Genomic DNA, 17,440 nt, shown 5'->3' with positions numbered 1-17,440 from the left:
AGTAGTGAGCATGAAGGCCATGCAGGAGAAGGCGGCCTGGTGCAGGTGCGTGGAGGGGGGGTGCGGGGGGGGGGTGCGGGGTGCTGCAGGGAGTAAGGGAGGAGGGGAAGTAGCATGTGAAATAACAATTAACATTTCAAAAAAGTGTTCTTTCTCAATGTGATTCTTAACCAAATTACTTTTCTGATTTTTCCTTCTCCATCCTGACAAGATAAATGACTTGAGGTGTCAGCTGTATTATCACTAGAAATATTAGAAATTATAATAAGGCTGTGCTATCTCATCTACTTTCCAGCATTACATTGATTATTATCCTAATCATGATAATCTCCACTGTGACCACCAGGAACGCAGGGGCTCCACGGTTTACATCCTCTCATTTGCCCCCGCAATAATGCCTGGGTAACTGTTATTTCCCATTTCGCAGATAGAGAAATTTTTCAGATGAGTCGGTGACTTGCCTAAAACCGCTCAGCGAGTAAACGCTGGTGGAGCGCGGATTAGAAACTCGGTATTATGTTAGCTCAGTACTACACACTGCATTCAGTATACCAGCTCATACCCTCTATACTCTTTCCTTTCAAAAGGAAACATTTGTAGCTGGAAAAGATGGGTTTACCAAATAAGGACAGAGTAAACTGAACAATGACATTTATTTCAGTGTTCTGTATCATCGTGAAAAATGAGAAACAACCTGCGAGTCCAATAATGAGAAATGGATAAGTATGGTGGGCTGAATAATGGCCACCCTAGGAGGTCCGAGTCCTAATTCCTAGGACCTGTGAGTATGTCGCCTCACAGGGCAGAGGGGAGGGGGACTGGGCAGGGCCAGTGTAAGGCTGCAGGTGGGATTAAGATTGCTAATCAGGGAGATTATCCAGAGGCCCCCCTGCAATCATGAGTGTCCTTAAAAGTAGAAGTGGAAGAAAGGCACAGAGAGAGGCCATGTTGTTGGCTTTGAACTTGGAGGAAGGGCCACAAGCCGAGGAACTCACGTGTCTTTTAGAAGCTGCAGAGGGCAAGGAAATATTCTTTCTGGAGCCTCCTGAAGGAACGCAGCCTCGTGGATGCCTGGGCTTCAGCCTGGTGAGGCCCATGTTGGACTGCTGACCTCCAGAGCTGTCAGATAAATCATCCATGTGTTGATTTTTTAAAAAAGATTTTATGTATTTATTTCAGAGAGAGAGAGAGAGCAGGAGCAGGGGGGCAGAGGGAGAGGGAGAAGCAGAGTCCGACATGGGGCTCGATCCCAGGACAGTGGGATCATGACCTGAGCCGAAGGAAGACGCTTAACGGACCGAGGCACCCAGGCGCCCCAAATCCATGTGGTTTAAGCTGTTCCGTTTGTGCTAATTGTTACAGCAGCGATAGAAAACTAATATAGCAAGTCAGTATGGACTGCGTACTTCAGGGTCTGTCTTGCACGCATTTCAATACTTATGAGGTCTAGGTGGTAACACGGAACAGTTTTAGGATCTACGTTTAAAAAGCATTACACAGACGTGTACACACAGGGTGGTTAAAGTTATGCTTGGAAAACAGAGACAAAAACTAGTTTGGTGGCTGTAAAATGTGGGAGAAATTTGGCAAAAATGTGAACAATGGGTAATGTGAGTGGTGAAATGGCGCCGATTCAGTTTTCTTTCAGATTTTATACATTTTTCAAATTTCCTTTACGGGCCTGTATGGAGAAAATACGAAAATGAAGTTGGAGGTTGATTTATGAAAGTAAAAATCCCATTCAGAGAACCGTAATGATATATGTTGCCCAGACAGAACGCTATCGATCATGACATCGGTGGGAAAATCGCATATTCTTTCCTATGTTATCTAGGAAGCCATATGGAGAAACAGTTATCGTTTTAGCAGCTGGTACCAGAATTTCTAGGTAGGGAGAGACCTGCCTTAATTGAGAAGTTGAAAAGAAGCTTTAGCAAGGTCTCAGGAGAGAAGGCAGCCCTCAGGCCTGCGTGTCGCATCGCATAGTAGAGAGGGAGCTGGAGGAGCAGGGGGACCGAGGCCTTTTGGGGATGGGGTCAGAAGAAGGTGGGGTTGGAAGAAGATCTTTGAAGGAAAACACATACCCACAGCGTGTTTTCAAAGGAGCTCAGTGTGTCGTAGATCGGGTAGCTCCTCGTCACCCCAAATCTTCAGCAAAACTGACTTACCCACAGTGGGTTGGATTTCAGGGGGAAACGCTATTAAGATGCGTGAGGCCCAGGTCGATGGGGAGAGAGAGCTGAGATCTGAATCCCATGTCCCTTCAAGATGCGGTTGGTGTGCCTACCCTGTGCGTGACGAAACAGCAAGTGTTTACAGGGCATTTCCTATATAAAACCATCTTAGAAGCCAGCCCTTGGGTTCCCTGGGATCTGTGCCAGCTTGTTGCAAAGCAACCACGACCCGGATCCCCGAGGAGCCGATGGAAGGCTCCCCACTGCTGTTCCCCAGGCTCCGAACAGCTACTCACTCTCCGGCGTGAGGTGGTTTCAGAGCCAGGAACCTGCAGTTATTCCGAGGAGTCGTGGCACTCGGGCTATCTTCAAAAGCCCAGAAGATGCTGGGAAGGGGAGGTTGTTAGAGAACCCGTGGAGGATTCTACAGCCCCCAGGGTGCTCGTGAGAGCTGAACAAACTTAACTCCCCTAGACACTCCAGAAACAGTTCGGAACTCCTGAGATGCCCATGATTGAAAACAAGGAGCCTTCCCTAGAGATTCTTTGGGTCAAATCCATCTTCGTTCACAGTGGTCTCTCCAGAGTGGCAATGGCTTCTTAGGTTTTCTCCAGTCCTCTTTGGAGGGCTCAATGCACCAGAACTCCCTTGGGATCAGATGGTATCCCAGAGGTGTAGTGTCTGCAGTGGGCGGCCAAATTTGTCGCCAAAAATGTGGGGAAGTAGCAATGGTAATACCAGCGTGTGTGTGTGTGTGTGTGTGTGTGTGTGTGTGTGTGTGTTCATGAGCACACACATGTATACAATTATGCCTACTTGTGCCTTTTGTGCAGATAGGAGTGGATCCAGATTTTGTGGGCCTGAGACATGATTTTGAGGGCCCTTTTTAAAAAAAAAGAACACTATATTATAAATTCAAGATTAAGTGTAAAAAGTCAAATACATATTTAGGATGAGAAAAAAGATTGCAACAAATGACAAATATCAAAAAAGCTTGCAAATACCCAAAGCATCACAAAATCTGGAAAAATAACATATATTAATTAACTCCCTGGCACACCTCTATAATACTTTTTCCTACATTTTTTAGCTGCATTTTCTTTGATCCACTCTTCAAATGACAATGCTTTTTTTTTTTTTAAGATTTTATTTATTTATTTGAGAGAGAGCATGCACACATGTGCAAACACATGTGGGCCAGAGGGAGAGGGGAAGCAGACCCTCCCACTGAACAAAGAGCCCTATGTGGGGCTTGATGCGGAGCTCGATCCCGGGACCCTGAGATCATGACCCAAGCTAAAGGCAGACACCTAACCGACTGAGCCACCAAGGCGCCCCAAGCATGATTGATTTTTATAAAAAATTATTGATAGTATAGAAATTGATTTCCAGCTTCCCAATTCATTTTCAAGTCAAAATGACATTCATTGCCAAAAATGTTATGTAAATTTTTACAATCAGTTGCCAAGCTTGGAAGACCTATCAAATTTCTTGCATGTATGAGCTCTCAGATTTCAGGGCATTTCAAGTTTCCTTACACAATAACTAACCTTAAACATTCTTGTTTAGTGGTATACTATTTTTGTGTTAATCATTGTCGGTATCAGTATTTCTTTTCTTTTCTTTTTTTTTGAAGATTTTATTTATTTGTCAGAGAGAGAGTGAGCACAAGCAGGGGGAGTGGCAGGCAGAGGGAGAAGCAGGCTCCCCACTGAGCAGGGAGCCTGACATGGGCCTCTATCCCAGGACCCTGGGATCATGACCCCAGCCGAAGGCAGACACTTAACTGACTGAGCCACCCAGGCATCCCTTGGTATCAGTATTTCTTATCAAATTGGCAAGAAATTTAGTTTTCTTCATCTGTATTTATATGATTTACTTTTTTTTTAATGAACTGGATTAGCAAACAATCCAAATGCCTATTCATTGCTCCTATTCAAAATTTATTTCTTCCTCTTCATGTATTATTGATTTTGTTATGTTCTAAAAGGATCCTTCCGTTGTAATTCCTTTCTCCATATCAGTATAATTTCTATTGATTTCAAATATATATCATATACATGGTATATCTTTCTATTGATTTCATATATATATATTTTACTCATATAATGAAATTACATACATGAAATATATATTATATGTAGTGAAATCCATATCGTATGAAAATATATTTCATATATTTGAAAATAAATATTGTATGAAATATGCTTCACACACACATATAATTTCACTGTGTAATGAGCTTGTAACTGTATACACTGAGCTATCATCGTCTGCTCCTGATGGGAGAGAACTTGCATTTTAACTTGAGGTTACTGAGAACTAAATCTTCTACTTATAATTCGACTCACCTCACGATTGGAAGGTTTTCCACAGACCAGCTTCTGGCTTTCTGTATTTCAAACTTGCTTTCCCCTCCACTACCCCATACTTCTGCTGCTTGTAGGCATGACAGCACACATTAATATTTTTTGCCTCTGGCCCTAAATGTCATGGTTCCAGGTGAGTCACGCCAGGAGAAGATGGAAATATTCCTGAAAGCCACTCCTACATCAGGATGACTAGAAATAACGTAGTATAAAATACAAGTATTTCCTGCTAAACCCACTCTCTCTTAGTCAGATTTCAAAAATGCCATGGCCATCTCCAGGGCCACCCAATACAAGGACGGGGAGTCATAGTGGAAAGAGACAGCAGACTTCACTAATTGTGGGTGAAACATATTACTTTTGCAAATTTTACAAAAACATATGAGCATGTGGAGACATTGCCTTGGAAAGGGCCCAGGTGTGCTGTGGAGCCATTAAGCTTCATTAGTCTCCTGATCAATCCACTTTAGGGAACAAGAGTAGGTAACTGGGTGATGCATTCTATTAGAACCTTCTGTATCCTCTATTGTTGAATCCACCTATGGTTTTGCATATGCATATATTTTAATACACACTCATACACGCCATTTCTCTTTCACTCATCATCCCAACATTTCCAGTGAAAACAGCTATGTTAGAACCATAGTTTAAAGCAATTTACAGGGGCACCAGGGTGGCTCATTTGTTTAAGCGTCTGCCTTCGGCTCACGTCGTGATCTCAGAGTCCTGGGATCCAGTTCCGCGTCCGTGGGCTCCCTGTTCAGTGGAGAGCCTGCTTCTCCCTCTTCCTCTGACCCTCCCTCCTGCTCGTGCTCTCTCTCTCTAATAAATAAATAAATAAACAAATAAAATCTTTAAAAAAATGTTTAAAGCAATCTATTACAAACAGAAACAATTTTTAACAGTTATTTTACCCGAATGAAGCAAGAATTGTACTTTCAATTTGAGAAAGAAATTTTTATGTAGTGATTTCAATAAAGCCAATACTTTGCTCAGGAATATAGGAGACTTTAAAAGAAATAAAATTATTTCTACACTACCACAGTGATAAAAGTTTCTGCCTATTATGAAAACAAAACTTTGAATAAAGAGTAAAACAAGCCACCAGAAAGTTGTTCAAAAGGCTTTATTCTTTTGGCTAAAAATGCTTGCCATTTGAATAAGATTGTTTTCTTTCTAAATCTCATCTGCAAAGCTTTATAAAATGAATCTAGATTTATTAATCATCCCTGTATCTTTCATCGGTAGCCCAAAAAATCTTAATAAAGACTCTACTGACATTAGAAGATCCATTGCAGGAAGAAAGACTCTTTGTGTAGATTCATATTGGGGGGGGGGGAATCAATCTGTGTCCTCCTGGTTCTTAGTGAATTCTTTCCGGTCCGTGTGTGTGTATGTGTGTGAGTGTGTGTTTCTCTTACACACAACCCAACCAAACACTTCCTTTTGCAAATATTATGATTATCATTATCTCTGTTGCACCAGGGGAATTTTCAGCATTCTAAAAATAATTTCTATTCTATGGAGTCCGAATGTTTTTAGTTACTGCTGCGCAAACAGTGGGGTTTCACATCAGATCCATTCTGAAATGCTATTAAAGACTCAGAAGATGACAAAAATACGAACAATGCTTTGAAAATTAGGATAACTAGGCCCGATTAAAATCAACTTCTATACCAGCGAAAGGATAAAATCCTAGTGTAATGGTTGACCTCCAAGGCCTCATAAAAACCTGTTTCCTTTCTCTCTTCCTCATCTTCTGTTTGCTTCCTTTCTCACTGTCCTCTTTTTTTCTGTACTTTAACAGCAGCCAGGACTGGTTTCAGCCCCATGCTTAACCCCTTGTCTGCCGGCCTTCATCAGAAATCCTCAGCCTGGGAGTAAGGAGCCAGGAAGGCTCTAGGCAAAATGTCCACCTTAAGGCAAGTGATTTCCTTCTTGATTTCTTCCCAAGTCATCTGCTGTTGATTTTAGATTTTTGTACAACTGGATGAACATTTCCTCCCTCACTTGTATACATTCCAGGATAGAGATAAACAATTTGTTTTATTATCCCCTTCAACCATGCAAAATTAACTTTTTCAATGTGATTCATTTTGCTTATAAATATCACAAAGAAGACTAGTTACTAAAGTCTAAAAATTGCTCAATTCTTATAAAAAGCTTGGTGGTAGGGGCGCCTGGGTGGCACAGCGGTTAAGCGTCTGCCTTCGGCTCAGGGCGTGATCCCGGCGTTATGGGATCGAGCCCCACATCAGGCTCCTCCGCTATGAGTCTGCTTCTTCCTCTCCCACTCCCCCTGCTTGTGTTCCCTCTCTCGCTGGCTGTCTCTTTCTCTGTCGAATAGATAAATAAAATCTTAAAAAAAAAAAAAAAGCTTGGTGGTAAAAATTACTATTCGTGGAGATTACCCAAGGAAAGTAAAATCCATTGGTAATTCTAGATATTCACAGACCCCAGGTTAAGGACCTTTGTGGTAACTGATAGCGTACGTTAGTTACGGCTGCATAACAGCGGTTCGGGAGTGTGCAACAATTATCTGTGTTTTCATGCATTGGTCTGTGGATCAGCTACAGCTTGGTGGCGCTCATCTGGGGTAGGAGGGCTTGGCTCCAGGCTGCAGGCTGGTTTTAGGTCTGCTCCATGTGTTTCTTCACTTTCCTTGAACCAGAGCTAGTTGAGGCACGTTTTTCTCATGGTGAATCACAGTGGCCTAAGAGGTCAAGCCCAACCATACGTGTGCCCTTAAAACTTGAAAGCTCCAGTCAAGTTTGCCAGCTTTCCACTGGCTAAGCCCAAACTCAGGGGGTAGGGACGCAGACTCAGCCTCCCCTATTGCAATGCTAGGTCACGTGGCACAGGGGAGAGGGAAGAATTAAAGACAGTGACCGCTGACCCTCATTTTCTCTCTGTGACTTGATTTTCCCGTTTGTAAAATAAAACAAAAGACAACAAAAATGAAAAACTCTACCTCCTGCAGTTGTAAGTATTCAAGTACTTAGAACAGTGCCTGGCACACACATTAAAAAAACAAAAACTTTAAATATTTATTTATTTATTTATTTTAGAGAGGTTGGGGAAGAAGAGAGGGGCAGAGGGGGAGGGAGAGAGTCTTAAGCAGACTCCACCATGCCCCGTGTGGGGCCCCACACGGGGCTCAATCTCATGACCCTGAGATCATGACCTGAGCCAAAACCAAGAGACGGACGCTCAACGAACTGCACCACCCAGGGGCTCCACCCAGCCAAAAAAGTTAAAGATAATATTGTTGTTGTCATGTCCCAATTATCCAATAAGAGGAAAAGTTAATTCTTATGAATACCCATACCTTCAACCATTATGCAGTCATCATAAACAGCTCAGAAGAGATACAATAATTTGGGGAAATGCCTCTGCTTTAACAGTAAGTGAGAAAAGTGGGATGTACAAAAATATGTGGATAATGTCATCCCAACAATGTAAAAAATCTGTATGAATCAAAGATTTACAGGAAATACACCAATCATTGAATTGGCTGATTCTGGGTGGTGATTGTTTTCTTCTTTCTATTTTTCTGTATTTCCCAGTTTTCTTTTTTTTTTTTTTTTTAAGACTTTATTTATTTATTTGACAGAGAGATAGAGAGAGCCGGAGAGCACAAGCAGGGAGGAATGGCAGAGGGAGAAGGAGAAGCAGGCTCCCCGCTGAGCAAGGAGCCTGAAGTGGGACTCAATCCCAGGACTCTGGGATCATGACCTGATCCGAAGGCAGATGCTTAACTGACTGAGCCACCCAGGCACCGCTTTATCTTCCAATTTTCTGTAATAACATGTATTTTTCTCTAATAACAGTAAGTTTGAAAAACATTGTTAAAAATAGAAAGAGGGGGTGCCTGGGTGGCTCAGTTGGTTAAGCTTCCAAGTCTTGGTTTCAGCTCAGGTTGTGATCTCAGGGTCTTGAGATCAAACTCACATGGGGCTCTGTGCTCAGCGCAGTCTACTTGGGATTCTTTCCCTCTTCCTCTTCCTGCCCTTCTCCCTCTTCCTTTCCCCTCTTGCACGTTCTCTCTCTCTCTCTCTCACTCTCGCTAAAATAAATAAATAAATAAATAAAACCTTTAAAAATAAAATAAGATAAATAAAATACATAAGATAAATAAAAACAAAGAGACCTAGGGTTTGAGCCACCATATAAGCATCTGATCCCAGTCATTAATTCTTTGTTTTGTGTTTTGGGGTAATTTTTGAGCTCTATGCCTTTCATCTTTTCACTACGGACCAATACTATTAGCTTGATTGTTCGGTTTTTCAACTATCCAGTTCCTTTCCTTTTACATCTGGCTTTGGACTATTTCAAAGGTTAAATGAGGTGTTCTCCGTGATTGGAAAAATACACAGCAGAGGTTGGGGCTGCTGTAAGCTTAAGAATGCAAGGAGATGGCACTTCGGGTAATAACACCATTCATCCAAATACCTGGTAAGTGCTGGGGGGATATCTATAAATATTAATAAGTTATCTTTACATTATTTGTCTTTTCCTTGAGTCTTCATGAATAATGGTACTGACTGTGAGCCTGACCCTTTCAGAAAAAATGCTACACTACTGTAATTATACTTTAGGGATACAATATTATTTGAAAAGTCACCTCGATACTATTCAGACATATTGTATTATGTCTGGGAGTAAGATCTTTGACGAATGCAAACTTTCCTGACATTACTCATTACTTTTAGTGCAGGATAGGTTGGCTGTGGGCATATTTTTAGCTCCAGTAGATAAATTAAATCCGATTGTGTTTTTTATGTTTTTGGATTTCCAGACCTTCAGTATTTTCTGAAATCCAAAGTCTGCTTATATGGTAGCTTGAAAAGATGTCTACAAATTCTTTGGTATTGTTTCCTTAAGAGGTTGAGTCTAATTCCTCTCCCCTTGGGTGTGGGCTCTACTTATGACTCACTTCTAACAAATAGAATGTGACTAAAGTGATGGTATGTGACTTCCAAGACTAGGAGCTAGAAGTGTGGCCTCTCTTTGCTCTTTCTTTGATCGCTCATTCTCAGGGAAGCCAGCTGCCATGTTGTGAGAACACTCAATTAGCCCTACGGGGAGGCCCACTTGGCAAGGCACAGAGGCCTCCTGCCGACAGCCGTGTGAGCACACCATCTTGGAAGCAGATCCATCGGCCTCAGTCAAGCCTTCAGATAACCACAGCCTTGCTGATGTCCTAACTACAAAATCTCAAGAGACCCTGAGTCAGAATCACCCAGGTAAGCTGCTCCCAAATTCCTATTCCACAGAAACTGTGAGGTGCTAAATGCCAATTGCTTTGAGCCACTGTTCTGGAGTAATTTGTTAGCAGCAATAGATAAATAACACAGCTTACCCCATAACTTTACTGATGGAAACCTCTCTCGAAAGATTTTATATCCATACCATGTAGTGCCTACCATAAGTAGGGTCTGAACTTCATGGTAAGTTCATAGTGGTGAGGAAAACAAACCCAGGGGATGCCTGGGTGGCTCAGATGGTTAAGCGTCTGCCTTTGGCTCAGGTCATGATCCCAGGGTCCTAGGATCGAGCCCCACATCGGGCTCCCTGCTCGGCGGGGAGCCTGCTTTGCCTTCTCCTCCTCCTCCTGCATGTGCTCTCTTGCTCTCTCTGTCAAATAAATAAATAAAATCTTAAAAAAAAAAAAAAAAAAAAAGCAAAAACCCGGAATCTGCTTTGGGGCAGCTTATCTTTGAATTCCACGAACATGGAGTGAAAGAAAAGGAGCCAAACGTTTGTGACGTTGAGGAAGTTACTTAATGTCACTTGCCCTTGATTTATGAAATAGAGAATAATATTTACTTTGTGTCGTTGTGAGGTTGAGAAATGATATTAAAGTACCGAGCTCGAGCTGTCACTCATAAGTGCTTACTATTACTATTATAGAGGTGGATTTTCACCACCAACTTTTTTTTTTCAGACTTCTAGTTAGAGCACCTGCATGATGCCAAAAATGTCTGATAACTGCATGAGTGTGGAAGGCAGCACTGTCACTGCTAGTTTTGAAAAGTTAGCAAATTTACTACGAAAATGTCTCCACTGTCTTTCTCAAAACTGTCGGTTTGAAACCCTCTCAGGGAAATGACGGCACCGTGGTTTAGATTTGACTCAGTACCTCTCATAAGCTGGTTGTAAATATATCTTCTCATTACAAATCATTCGAATAGTAAATAAGCAAAGTTTTCACTCTGATGTGTCAACATACTAAATGCCATCAGCCGTTTTGTTGAAAGGTAGAGGAGTATTTCTTATGCTGGACCATGTGTGTGATATTTTATTCCAAAGCAATCCTTTCATCATTTAGAAAAGTACTTATCCGCCATCACATTATTTAATCCAAAATCGCATGGGTTTCTCCTTTCCTTAATTATATTGTAGCTTCAACTCCATTTCATCAATTATATTGATTTCCTAAGCTGTTGAGACAAGGGGATCTAACACGTACTCGCTTTATCCTCCTCTGCTCTAATATTCTGGGAATTATCAAGAGAAAAAGCTCAGAACCTAAAGTTTAGGTACACGATCAGCAATTTCAAGAGCCCAAATCTAGATAATTGAGGCACGAGGTGAAAGAACTAGATGGCGATGAACAAGACAGTGGCCTCTGACCGGAGAGCAGCTCTCCCTGGCTGCCATTTTCTTATATGCATAATCGCAGCCCCTGGATCGGCTCTGTTGTTATGGCAACCACCACTGTATATCGCACTGAAATCTGGTATTGAAATGTACTAGAAGCACAAAGCATACATTTTTCATATTTTTCCCAAGTCCTTTTTTCATGGTTTCATGTAGCAATCCAACATGAAACATTTATTGGGGCTTTAAAAATCACAAATCCATCATCTCCCACTCTGAGATTTAGAACTGGCTTCTATGACTGTAATAGCGATTCCCCATCAAAGGAATCGAATACGTTTCAAACCATTATACTTTCTTTCAAAGAAACAAGGGGGAGGGATTGCCCTTGGCGATCTTCTGTGAAGCTTATCTACATCACTGTTCCTGATAGAAGCAGAATTAGTCTTTAGATTCCAAACTGCTGAGAGAGATGATGTGGGGAGATTTCAAATGAGGGGTGACACTTTTGCTTCTATTCCACCAGGAACAGATCAATGTTGAAATTCTCGAGCTGCTCTGTTGGATTCATATGGTAAAGTCAGAGGCTTCTTCAATGAAGACTAGTTGCTCCTCTCGGAGCAGCCACTAGCTACTTCTTATTGCTGCTTGGATGAGACACACTTATTATTAGAATTGCTGGCATTCAAATAATGTGGAGAAGGCTGTAGATTATAGTTAGATACAGAGCACTAAAACTGATTTAAAAAAAAAAAACTTTCAATAACCTAATTCAGGAACTACCAAGGATGCCTCCTGGAAAGAATTTTGTATTAAGCGTTCATATCAAGAGAAAGACCCACAGCCATTTATCTGACACATTTAATTCACAACATTATTCTTTTTCTAGGGAAAAGATTATATAACCGAAAATATCATAACGGATGGAAGTAGGACACAGGAAAACCCTGTTGTAGAGTACATTGCTGACCTGATGGGAGTTTTTGCAAACATTTCTTAGATGCAAGCTTAACAGCTGTTTTCAACATTAATATTATTATAATACTCATTGCCAAGACTAGATTATATTGCTAAGAATTTGTAAAGAACTCAAAGATTTGGAGTTTTAAATCTGCATTTTCAATGTTGAAGATAATCTGCTGGTTACAACATCCTTGCCTTATTATTTTTTTCATGGAAGGGCCATTGCAATCAGCTGGACAATCTCGTTAGAATACAGCTTGAGAGGAAGGATTTTTCTTTTAATAGCTGAACAGCCCTAGGATCGTATTTATAAACTTTGGAAATGGAAATAAAAGTAAAGGCTGGACGAATTAAAATGTCCTTGAACCAGAAAGTAAGATAAGATGGAGGGGAGAATGTCATCCCGTTTATTTTGCTTCCATTCAAATACCGTAAGCAAACTCCAGCTGCTCAGAGGCCTCATTAAGAAAACACCCCAACTCGAGGCCGTAGAGAATGGAACTTGGCCACAGCAATTCCCAGTCGGGCCGCTGTTGAGTTTCTGGAATGGGTACGCAGCGTCGTCAGAGAAAAATCGCCCTCCGCCTACGCAACTAACGGCTGACTTTCCTCATGAGGAGTCACGTCAGTCAAGCTCCTGATGAAACGGGTTCTGCATTCCTACTCGGTCTATTAAACGAAGGACTGTGCTCTTGGTACACCCAACCGTGGGCACCCAACCGTGATGAAAATCACAGCAGATCAAGGCACACCCTGGATGGCGTTTACTAGGATATTTTCATCCTAGCCAAAAGTTCTGTTCTAAATGCAGAGCAAGCGATGAAAATTAATCAAGATTCGTGGGTTGGCTTTAGAAAGATTTCTTGAGACAACATGCAAGCTTTAGATGCTTTAAATTATACAGCATCGTAGATATGAAACATCAAATGTTTTGGTGACTAAGGGAAAAATCAATAAGGAAATAAAGGCTGCATCTAATCATAGAACCTATGGAATATTTTTCCAATTTTAAAAAATTTCTTCAACAAAAATGCATGGCTCTTCCCCATACCAGATACTGTGCTAGGCATGCATTCAAAACCAGAAAGATACACATCCTAGCCTCATGGTACGCTCTAAAGAAGGTAAACAACATGATGTGAATGAGCAACGTGGGCGATCAATACCACACAGGAGACCCTCCTCTGGGTGTGCAGAGGCTCTCCGGACCCCTTGGCAGGAAGGGGCATTGCCGCCCCAGCTGTTGGGAATGTTCCCTACTAATTGCGTTCAGCTGATGCCCTCCCCAGCAGGGGAGCACACTGCATTAGCCATGTTTTTGCATAGTAAATCTACGCAAATATAAAATGAAGGATTTCTTCCCTTCTCTGTGACCTCTCAGAATTTTCAGGAGACACAAGCCATTGGGCAGCCATAAGCGCAAAGAGAAAATTCAAGGGAAGCAGTGATTAATGTTTGAGAGAGGGCGGTCATAGCAAAGCAGTTTTCCTCATTCGATGTACCCGATTTTTGCAAAGTTTGGGGCTTGGGGTTGCAAAGAAGCAGTGTTTAGAGACATGGTGAGTTCAGAAGGAAAATCCAGTGTTGGCCAGAAAGAGACTAGAGCCTCAGCTGGGGCGGATAGAACAAGGCACCCTTCGTCCTGTGATGGAGAAAGGTCTTTCTTTCTTCTTCTTCTTTTTTAAAGATTTTATTTATTTATTTGTCAGAGAGAGAGAGAGAGCGCACAAGCAGGGGGAGTGGCAGGGAGAGGGAGAAGCAGGCTCCCCACTGAGCAAGGAGCCCCATGCGGGACTTGGTCCCAGGACCTCGGGATCACGACCTGAGCTGAAGGTAGACCTTTAGCTGACGCTTAACTGATGGAGCCACCCAAGGGTCCCGAGAAAGGTCTTTCTTAAAGGAAAGGAGCACACGGATTCTGGCGCTGTTGGTTCCCGCGGCGGTGAGGGGAACCAGTCCGATGAGCGGACACGGACCTGACGTGCTCGGCAGTGCAGCTGGGAACCGCACTGGCAGCTGGTGACTCGTCTGTGCTGACGCGAGGAACGAACCTGGGCTTGGAGCTCGAGGAAACTGCATGTTCTTCGGGGCCCAGGTGTTATTTCATTAGAGTGAATTGGCTGGTCGGAGATGCTGTTTCACAGAGAAAATGGACTGGTAGGGTTCCTCCCAGAGAAAAGGTGGAGCGAGGCTGTGCACCCCGTCTTTGCAGGAGAAATCTCTCTCTTCTCTGAGGGCAGCGCTGAGCCCAACACCAGAATGTTTTCTTTGAAGCAACTACCCATCTTGTCTTTTGGTGTATTTATTTATTTGAGAGAGCGAGCGAGAGCGCGTGCACACTCACGAGCTGGGGGGAGGGGCAGAGGCAGAGGGAGAAGCAGCTTCCCCATTGAGCAGGGAGCCCCACGCAGGCCTCGATCCCAGGACCCCGGGATCATGACCTGAGCCGAAGGCAGACGCTTCACCGGCTGAGCCACCCAGGCGCCCTTCTTTTGGTGTTTTGCTGTATTTTTGCTTACCCTAGAATTTTGAGCTTGAATTCTAAGCTTTCTGGTTTGAGCCATTTCTGCACTTACGTTCAGGGATGTACTCTCTGCCTCTTTCTCCACCTCCATCTGCATGTGAAGAATAAAACCCACAGATAACTCAAAAGTCTTCTGACTGGAGGGGAATACCACCCAGCTCCTAGCTGCTGGGAGTGTGGTCCTTGGCCCAGCAGCACCGGCGGCACGTGGGGGCCTGCGGGAACACACGGCTTGACGCCATTCTCCGGGGCGTTCGTGCGCACAGTCGGGTCTGAGAAGCAGCCTTCTGACTCACTGGTCCTCAAAGTCGAATGTTAACAGAACCAGAAAAACGAAGGCTGACCTGTTAGACGGCAGATCGCAGGGAGCACACACCCCCCCCACGCCTTTCTGATTGAGTAGGTCTGAGATGGGGCCCAAGAAGGGGCGGTTCCGGCCCATTCCCAGGTGCTGCTGGTGCTGCTAACCAGGGGCCCGCCCTCTGACTAGCACGGCTGTACCTCATTCTCCCCACTGACTGGGGGACCGGAGTTCCTCTCTGCCGCTCACCAGCCGCGCGATGCCCGACGCTCTCCTGACCCCTCCAAGCCCAACTTTCTTTTCATGTTACAGGGAGCGATGCCAAGTTCATCGTGAGAATGTGAAGACATTTTGAAACGCGCAGCACCTCACCCATGCCCGGCTACAGAATGTGCTCTTCAAATTGGGGTCCGCAGACCGGCAGCAGCAGCGTCCCCCGGGAGCTCGGAAGACCTGCGGTGTCTGGCCCCACCCCAGGCCTGTGGCAGCAGAATCTGCCGCGTCACGACACCCTCAGGTGAGAATTATGAGTGTTAGTCTGAGCAAAGTTCTGCAGGCACGTGGGCCTCATTTCCCGGTTGCAGCTGGGGTACTAGCCCCAGACCAGGCATCGGAAGCTTGAACCCCTAACTCTCTAGCTCTCCCCCAGTGTTCCCACTCTCTCAGCCGCACCCCGAGGGTTTGATTGCCCAGCTCGGGCAGGAACGCTCACCATGACCCCGGGCGCAGGTTTGTGGCGTCCTGGGAGGCCGCTGGGGCACGGAAGCGCAGCCACCGTGAACTTGCCTCCTCGCCTGGGCTTCGCCAGGAAGTAGGGACAGCCTAAGAGGACAGAAGGGGTTTCTGGACCCGACGGTTTGCTTATTTGACTCTGTGATTGTTTGTTTTGGATCTTCACACTGAGGTCCTACTTGAACCCTCGTGGGCAGGAGAGGAGTGGGAAAGAGGAGGGATGAAAGCAAAAGCCACGCGGGGTATAAAGAGTCCCGCGGGGAAAGAAAGACTCTGGGCTGCCAAGGAGAATGACTTGCTCACAGGGAGAAACTGGGTTCTGTTAGAACACATGGTGCAGCCGAGTTCCCACCACAGAAGTCAGCCCCCTCAATGTTCTGGTGTGGGATTCTTTGCGAACAAAGTACTGTTTGGGAATCATTACCATTTGTAGCTCTTTTATTGTACGAACCAAATGAATCCTTCCTGAACATTCTAATGAACACAACAATACAGAAGTGACTTTAGCAGAGTTGGAAAGGCAGCACTGCTTTTTTGCATACTTATGAGTAATGATACCTGAAAAATAATCTGACAGGAAATAAAAAGTAATCACATTTCTTTGATAATGAATAAAACTCTGGAAACTGTCCTTCCCCCATAAGTTTTTGGCTGATTTTGTCGTTGAACTTTCTCTTCGACACCTCTTGTGCTGTGACTGAAGGAGTTTGCTTTCATTAGACCTCGTGGACCAGGACTCCTTGTTCTTTCCCGGAAGCTGAAGAAGGCTAGATGCACATAAACAAGCCATCATCCCAAATACCGCGGCTACAAGATTTACACTGCCCATTATAGTGCAAATCAATACAGCATACTTGCTTTATAGCTGGAGGAAGTTCAGAGATGGGAAGTAATTTATCCAAAGTCATAGCCAGTCCAGGTTGGGGATATGCTCAACATTTCGATCCCTAGTCTGAAGCCTCTTCATATAAAGCATAGACATAAAAACGATGAGTTCCAAGTAAGAGCTAGATTTTAAACTTCGAGTCTTATTTCTTTACCTAGCTATATTTTCTCCTCCCTGGCCCTTAAGCACTGACATCTCCTGGATACAGCTCCAGGGTTCTGTCCATGAAAACAGAAACAACTTTGGGGAAAATGGATTTCGGCTAGGCCTTATCAAAAGCCCACTTGTGAAAATTTGGCCTCCAGTTCAAGACTGGGCAGAGCCCCTTTGGATAAATCCACAACTCAACTCATTTAATGAATGAGGGATCTCAGAAATTTGCCTCCTTCCCGCTCCAAGCCCCAAATACACTTAGAGATTCAGTGCGATGGGAAAATCAAACAGTGACTGCCTCTAAGCAACAGAGGATAATGATTTTTGGCTGGGAAGGAAGGAGCAAGAGGGAGTTTTCTGGAGTGAAAGTAATGACGATTTTCACCAGGGTTTGGATTAGGTGGTGTGGCGCGCATTTGTCAAAACTCACAGAACGATCGATACACTGAAGATTTGTATGTTTCATTATATGTAAATTTTAGCGATCATAAAACCTCGGGTAATGAAACAAACTCCCAGGGAAAATATTTGGGATGGTGACAGGGTTAAGAGCTAGAAGTATTAAATTTGCGTTTTTATCAGCTCTGTCATCATCCTCACCAACCACAAAATACAAAAGTCTTTAGACCACGTGTGTAGAGGGAGGGTGGGTGGAAGTAAGAAGCCAAACCCTGTAGCTAAAGTAGACGGTGCGTGTTCCGGGGAGATTGTCTTTCTGCCAGTGCTGCCAGGAAA

The sequence above is a fragment of the Ursus americanus genome, chromosome X (genome assembly GCF_024610735.1).
Source record: "Ursus americanus isolate L20-20 chromosome X, mUrsAme1.1.p, whole genome shotgun sequence".
NCBI lineage: Eukaryota > Metazoa > Chordata > Mammalia > Carnivora > Ursidae > Ursus > Ursus americanus.
The sequence above is the reverse complement of the archived record's forward strand: the minus strand, read 5'-3'. Positions refer to the sequence as shown.